The 7,402-nt window shown below is 48.3% G+C and overlaps 1 non-coding gene and 2 pseudogenes across 1 annotated transcript; all 3 read right to left on the minus strand.

Moving 5' to 3' along the window:
* Nucleotides 1-383, minus strand: part of LOC148511659 (28S ribosomal RNA) — a 2,475-nt pseudogene extending 2,092 nt beyond the window's left edge.
* An 871-nt stretch (nucleotides 384-1,254) lies between these two features.
* On the minus strand, nucleotides 1,255-1,408 carry LOC148511660 (5.8S ribosomal RNA). Its single transcript, XR_015880242.1, has one exon. It is a non-coding gene; the product is annotated as a 5.8S ribosomal RNA (ribosomal RNA).
* A 761-nt stretch (nucleotides 1,409-2,169) lies between these two features.
* LOC148511661 (18S ribosomal RNA) lies at nucleotides 2,170-2,851 on the minus strand (annotated as a pseudogene; the record flags this gene model as incomplete).
* Nucleotides 2,852-7,402: the final 4,551 nt, after the last annotated feature.

A 7,402-nucleotide genomic window follows, 5' to 3' on the forward strand; every position in this document is an offset into this window, starting at 1 on the left:
GGCGGACCACACAGACCCCGCCCGTTTACCTCTCAACGGTTTCAAGCCCTCTTGAACTCTCACTTCAAAGTTGTTTTCAACTTTCCCTTACGGTATTTGTCCACTATTGGTCTCGCACCGGTATTTAGCCTTAGGGAGTTTACCACCCGCTTTGGGCTGCATTCCCAAACAACCTGACTCCGGGGAGACCGGGTCCCGCCGTGGCGGGGGCCGCCACCGGCCTAACACCATTAGAAGGACTTGGTCTCCCGGACGCCACATATCCCGCACCCGCCGGCAGGCGGGGATTTGGCGCTGGGCTCTTCCCTCTTCACTCGCCGTTACTAGGGGAATCCTGGTTAGTTTCTTTTCCTCCGCTTAGTAATATGCTTAAATTCAGCGGGTCGCCACATCTGATCTGAGGTCTCAGGCCCTCATTCAGAGCCACTCGCTAGCGGCAGTACGCTCGTTCCGAGCGATGTTCGCACATCTGCGCATGCGTACGGTTTTTAGTACACATGCGTGAACCAGTCAGTGCGGCCGAAAAACATTTGTACGCAATATAGCGAGTGCTTGCTATTTTGAGTTACAGAATGAGGCGTATGTGGGTGGTAACGGGAAGGTGCTTGAAAACAGGGAGTGGAGATCCGTTCGCAGGCGTGCTTAAAGGTCAAAACGGGCGTTTTATGGGTGTGCATAATTAATATAGCAGTGTCAAGGACCACGTCACTTGGTTTTTTTTAACTCAGAACTGCTCGCAAAATAGCGGTTGAAAAAACCAACCACAAGAATAGCGAGCAGTTCATATCCTGTTCGATGTACTCAATTAATCTAATAAATAGCGGACATGACGTATGGTGCGAGCGGCCAGGGGCGTTTTTAAGAAATAAAAGAGCGTATGTTTTGCTCGCTCGATCAGACTTAGAGGTGTGAACAGACTGCAATGTGCGAATGGATCATTTGCATAGCCACCCCTTGTTTTTGAACGAACTAATGCAAATAGCGAACGGCTCTGAATGAGGGCCACAGTCGGGAGAGCGGATGGATCCCTGCTGCTGCCGCCTCGCTGCCTCCCGCACTCGCTTCTCGGCCAGCGGCAGCCCTGCATTGGTCGCAGGCAACTGCACGGTGCTCTCGGTTCCCTGAGGGGAAGGTGGGGTCTGCGCTTGGGGGGACAAGACCGGCCGTGCACACCGGGAACCCCCGGGGAGGGGGAACTGAGGCAGGCCGGCCTGCGACGGCCCCAGCGGTGCGGGTGGGCAATCGATGGGGGGGCGACCCTCAGACAGGCGTAGCCCCGGGATGAACCCGGGGCCGCAAAGTGCGTTCGAAGTGTCGATGATCAATGTGTCCTGCAATTCACACTAATTCTCGCAGCTAGCTGCGTACTTCATCGACGCGCGAGCCGAGTGATCCACCACTGAGAGTCATGGCTTTTTCTCTCCGCAGTCGGCAGGGGTACTCTGCGTTCCAGTGGGGGAAGGAAAAGGAAAATGACGCCCTGGGACCCTGGTGTCCGGGCGCCCAGCCGCCGCGTCCCTCCGGGGACTGGGGGCTGCCATGCAGGTCGAGGGGATGGGCCGCGGAATCTGTCCCCCACCCACGTCCGGCCCCCGTGGCTCTTGCCGGTGGGAGGCACGACGTCTCGGGTCTTCTCAACCTACCACCTCCTGCCCCCTCTCCGGGGCTGGTGGGGCCAGCGGCGGGGCGGCCCCGGGCCTGGGAAGTCGGCGCAGAGGGGAGGAGGGGCCCCGCGGCCATTCCTCCCCATCCGCCGTGGCCTCCATCCTGGTGCTGCCCGACCAGCCCCTTGGATCGCGGGGAGGGGCGCAGAGGCCCCCGTCCGTCGGGATCGTCCGGGGAACGCGGGTGCCGGGCCTACTCCGGAGTGGCCATCTGGGATCCTGTCGCCCCCAGCCGTGGCTGTCCCCTCCATGCGACGGAGACCACGGTGGGGGTGGCGGGTTCTGGGACACCGGCACTCCCATCACTCCATGCTGCCTCGTCTTTCTCTCGTCTCTGGTCCCAGCCACGGGACCGGAGTAGGGGGCGACTGCCGGGACACGGGCCAGAGCCCATCACCCGCCAACCGCTCCCCTCACCCCATCCTCATGCCCCACCGTGCCCCCCTCTCTCAGTGCTGCTTCCAGCCAGCGGACCCCGCGGTCCTGGGCCTGGCCGTTAATGAGCCTTCCGCAGGTTCACCTACGAAAACCTTGTTACGACTTTTACTTCCTCTAGATAGTCAAGTTCGACCGTCTTCTCGGCACTCTGCCAGGGTCGTTTCCAACCCCGGCGGGGCCGATCCTAGGACCTCACTAAACCATCCAATCGGTAGTAGCGACGGGCGGTGTGTACAAAGGGCAGGGACTTAATCAACGCGAGCTTATGACCCGCACTTACCGGGAATTCCTCGTTCATGCGGAATAATTGCAATCCCCTATCCCTATCATGAACAGGGTTCAGCGGGTTACCCGCACCTGTCGGCGAAGGGTAGACACATGCTGGTCCATTCAGTGTAGCGCGCGGACATCTAAGGGCATCACAGACCTGTTATTGCTCGATCTCGTGTGGCTGAACGCCACTTGTCTCTCTAAGAAGCTGGACACGGACCGCCGGGGGTCACGTAGCTAGTTAGCATGCGGGAGTCTCGTTCATTATCGGAATTAACCAGACAAATCGCTCCACCAACTAAGAACGGCCATGCACCACCACCCACAGAATCGAGAAAGAGCTATCGATCTGTCAATCCTTTCAGTGTCTGGGCCGGGCGAGGTTTCCTGTGTTGAGTCAAATTAAGCCGCAGGCTCCACTCCTGATGGTGCCCTTCTGTCAATTCCTTTAAGTTTCAGCTTTGCAACCATACTCCCCCTGGAACCCAAAGACTTTGGTTTCCCGGAAGCTGCTCGGCAGGTCATGGGAATAACGCCACCGGATCACCGGTCGACATAGTTTATGGTCGGAACTACGACGGTATCTGATAGTCTTCGAACCTCCGACTTTCGTTCTTGATTAATGAAAACATTCTTGGCAAATGCTTTCGCTCTGGTTCGTCTTGCGCCGGTCCAAGAATTTCACCTCTAGCGGCAAAATACAGATGCCCCCAGCTGTCCCTCTCAATCATGGCCCCAGTTCTGAAAATCAACAAAATAGGAGACCGGAGTCCTATTCCATTATTCCAAGCTGAAGTTTCCAGGTGACCGGGCCTGCTTTGAACACTCTAATTTTTTGAAAGCAAACGCTTCGGGCCCCCGGGACACTCAGTCAAGAGCATCAGGGAGGCACCGAGAGGCAGGGGCTGGGACATGCGGTAGCTCGCCTCGCGGCGGACTGCCAGCTCGATCCCGAGATCCAACTACGAGCTTTTTAGCTGCAGCTACTTTAATATACGCTATTGGAGCTGGAAATATTTTTTATTTTAGAGCTTGCAACAAGGATAAACAAACGACACATCAAGAACATAACACACTCAACCATCACCAAACCCAAGTGCTCAGACCTAAAACCACTTATTTACATATATACATCTGGAGAAGGACTCCTGATCCAGCACAGGAAAAACCTTCAATAAATAAAGCTTTTAAAAGAGCACATGAGTCCATGATTCACAACATAAAGTCCCAACGAATCATCATATCACAAACAGAAAATGTAGTATTACTATACATCTCAAAAAACACCCAACAACTGTTTGGAACAGTAACAGAGCTTTAGACATATGCAAACCATACCTAAAAACCAAGAGAAACTGAAAACCTACAGGAGTGTAAAGGAAAGACCAAGATAAGACAGTCCACCAAAGCCGAGTAGAGAAGAAGCCAATTTCCACCACCTCCTCACGGAGGCTTCAGATGGCGCCACAATCTGGACCACCTGACAGCATCCATTCACCCCTTCTCTAACCTCCAAATCTTCCACACCTCATGGAGAATGTCACCTACCACCACATCCAGGGGAAGGACTTTCTGTCTAATAGATACCTGACACTGTGCATTCCACGTGAAGTACCTAACCACTACACTAACTAAAAAAAGTGTAGAGAAATCATAACCCTCATACCCCATGAATGCCCCATAGGCCCAACCAGCGTAACACAGACGGGAAAGGCACGGGATATCCAAGGCTCTGGAGACTCTCTTATAAACCCCTACATTGAAAGGACACCGAAGCAAGAAATGGTCCATGGTCTCCTCCTTCCCTAGACATTCCTCACGTGGGCAGCCATGATCATCGGCATTTCTGTACTTCAGATTTCCCCTCACATAGAGCCTCCCATGATAGGAGAGCCAAGCTATGTCCTTAAATTTCAGAGGTATCCTCGGATCATTAACCCGAGACAATCCCTCTGAACAGACGGTGCCTGGGCAGTCTTTCAGAGACAGCGGTTCTCGAAAGTGAGCCTCCAGAACTTTCTTCTCCAACACCCTTCTAGAAGATGTTCTGAAATCCTCTGCTAACAAGCCCCAACGCCTTGTTTCTTTCAAGATCAGGGCCACGTAAGTCGGAAGATATCCATGCCTGACCCGAAGACTCTTTACCGCACCTCCCCCTATCCAAGCATTAAGGAAGGGATCCACCCAGACCTTAAAGCCACCTACCCACCGAGGAGGAGTCTCCAACATGAGACTCTTCAGATGTAAATAAAGAAAGGTCAGGCTAAAGAATAGTACAAAAAGAGAGAATACTAGCGCACTGAAACACTGGGGACTGTCCAAGTTAAGTGAGCTGCAGTTTAGGGTACCTGACTCGAACCCTGAACATATAAACACAAATGAAAAATAAACTGCGCTCAACTAGATATGGTTATAGAACGTGGAGGGTGTTTATATATAGATATAGATACTATGGGTCAGTATCTAGACAAAATGACACTACACATATTAATGATCTCTGTATTAATGGAATAGTTCAGTTACCAAAGATTGTAGGAAAAACCTACCATAATAAACTGATACTGACCTGTTGGACTACTAAAAAAAATCACTGAGTATGCTGGTACATGGATAAATAATTTAATGGAAATTGAAAAATAAAACAGAAGTAAACTCAAATATAATTGGATATATCAACATATAAGTTCAATAAGTATGAAACACACAGTTTAAATAGTACATAGGAATTAAATAGTAAAAGTTCCCAATCCTCTGATTGGCGTGAATAAAGATCAATTATGTAGGGGAGATCGGTTACAGGATCTGCTGATCATGAATGGAAAAGACCCCCGGTAAGTCAATAACTGTATATATCAATTTCTGGAATAGATCACAAGGAGAATTGTCCTGGTGGGTGATTGAAAGGAGAATGTAGGGGAAAAATCCAGTATGTGGAACGGTGATGGTACCAGCGGCGTCCCGCTGATACTTGATGTTAAGTCCTGGTGTTATGTACAGAGATGCCCGGGGTAGACTTCTTTGAGGAGGGAGTACGGACTAACCGGCAAGTAAGGGGTGTATCTCGACCAGTAGGCACTCCTATGGCGACTGTCGGCGGAACGTCTGGTCCCAGGCGTTCGCCAGCACGGCTACACGGAGTGACCACTATGTTGGTGGGGAGGGATATTATGGCTCGAGCTTTTTTTTCTTACAAACCACCGGTACTGCTATGGGTACGAGGTTTGAACCAAGCTGCGCCAACCTCTTCATGAGTTGGTGGGAGGACCACCATATCTGGGGGGGCGGGGCTTGGGGCAAACCTCATGCTGTGGAAGAGGTACATAGACGATGTCCTCTTCATCTGGCGGGGGGATGAAACCTCACTGCTACAATTTTTGACCACCCTCAATAATAATGATAACCAATTAGTATTCACAGCCAAGAACAGTAAGGAGAAGGTAGAATTTTTAGACCTTAATATATTCATCGAAAAAGGGAAGATACAAACCAACACCTTCAAGAAAGAAGTAGATGTTAACAGCTTTATATTAGCCACCAGTTGGCATCACCCGAACTGGCTCAACACTATCCCCAAAGGACAGTTCCTAAGACTGAGGAGGAACTGTTCTAAGATGAGTGACTTCCAGACACAGGGCCAACTCCTAATGTCACACTTCATTGAGAAGGACTATAATAAGGACTCTGTACAAAAAGCATTTGATGAAGTAACATATCAACAGGGTCAATTTATTAGAATATAAAAAATGCAGATACTAATCAAAACGAATATAAGAATGAGGTCCTCTTTATCACACAATATTCAAAACAAGCCAGAGAGGTGAGGCAGATTCTAAACAAGCATTGGCATATACTACTTGGGGATGATACATTGGCCAAACACCTACCTCCTAACCCCAGATTAATTTATAAGAAGGCACCAGACCTGAGGAAGAAAATAGTACATAATCACATTTCACCTAAAAGTATCAAGACAGACTACCATAGATGGTACAAGTAACAACGGGTTTTATCACTGTGGTACATGCCTTGGCTGCACCAATTATGGGTACAGAACAACCAAGCCCACCGTGACCTTCACATCATGCACAACAGGAAAAGAATACCCTATAAAGAGCATGATCACATGTAACACCAAAGGAGTTATCTACCTATTAGAGTGCACCTGCAAAAAACAATACGTAGGGAGGACCACTAGACCATTGAAAACCTGCATTAGTGAACATGTCAGAAACATTAAGAGAGGAGTGGAGGAACACAATTTATCAAATCATTTCATAATTCATCACCAAAGTAATCCAAAATCACTCAAATTTATAGGCTTGGAACAAGTAAAATACAATTGGAGAGGTGGTGACTTTGAGCACAGGATCAACACTAGGGAACTAGAATGGATTTATGAACTTAGAACATTCGCCCCCCGAGGACATAATTTAGATAATGAGGTCAAATCTATTATATGTAAGAACAACAAATGAGATCTCTAAATAATCCATTAATAAGAGGCACAACGATGCCAATACGGCCCGATATTTATTAATACTCACTACAGAAAATGAAGATGGATCTGTTTACATTTCCACAAATACACCCCTCACTACCCTGGTATTAATCATGACAATTATTATGAGTATTATTTTTACTATTCCTTCCTTTATTTATATTTATTTTTATTTTTAATTTTATTTCATATTTCATTTATTTTTTAATTTAATTTTATATTTATTTTTATGTTTATATTTATATCTATACTATTATTATTTTTATTTTTTGACATTTTTCTTTATGAAGATTTTCATTCTCTGCTTGCTGTATGAATCTGTATTACATCAACCTCTACGGTCCACAATTTATGTTAAACCAAGTACCAAGGTCCATATCCCAAAGTCCTTATTCCAGACTTTTCCATTATAATCACTGAGACCCTCCCACTGGGCTATGACCTACTACAAGAGGACCTTCCTCTATTTAAACACAGGATCAATGACACCATTTACTCCTTGAAAAAGGCCTGAATAGGCAGAAACGCGTTG

This window comes from Taudactylus pleione, unplaced genomic scaffold (assembly GCF_031769625.1).
Source record: "Taudactylus pleione unplaced genomic scaffold, aTauple2 ptg000296l, whole genome shotgun sequence".
In the NCBI taxonomy this organism is placed as follows: domain Eukaryota; kingdom Metazoa; phylum Chordata; class Amphibia; order Anura; family Myobatrachidae; genus Taudactylus; species Taudactylus pleione.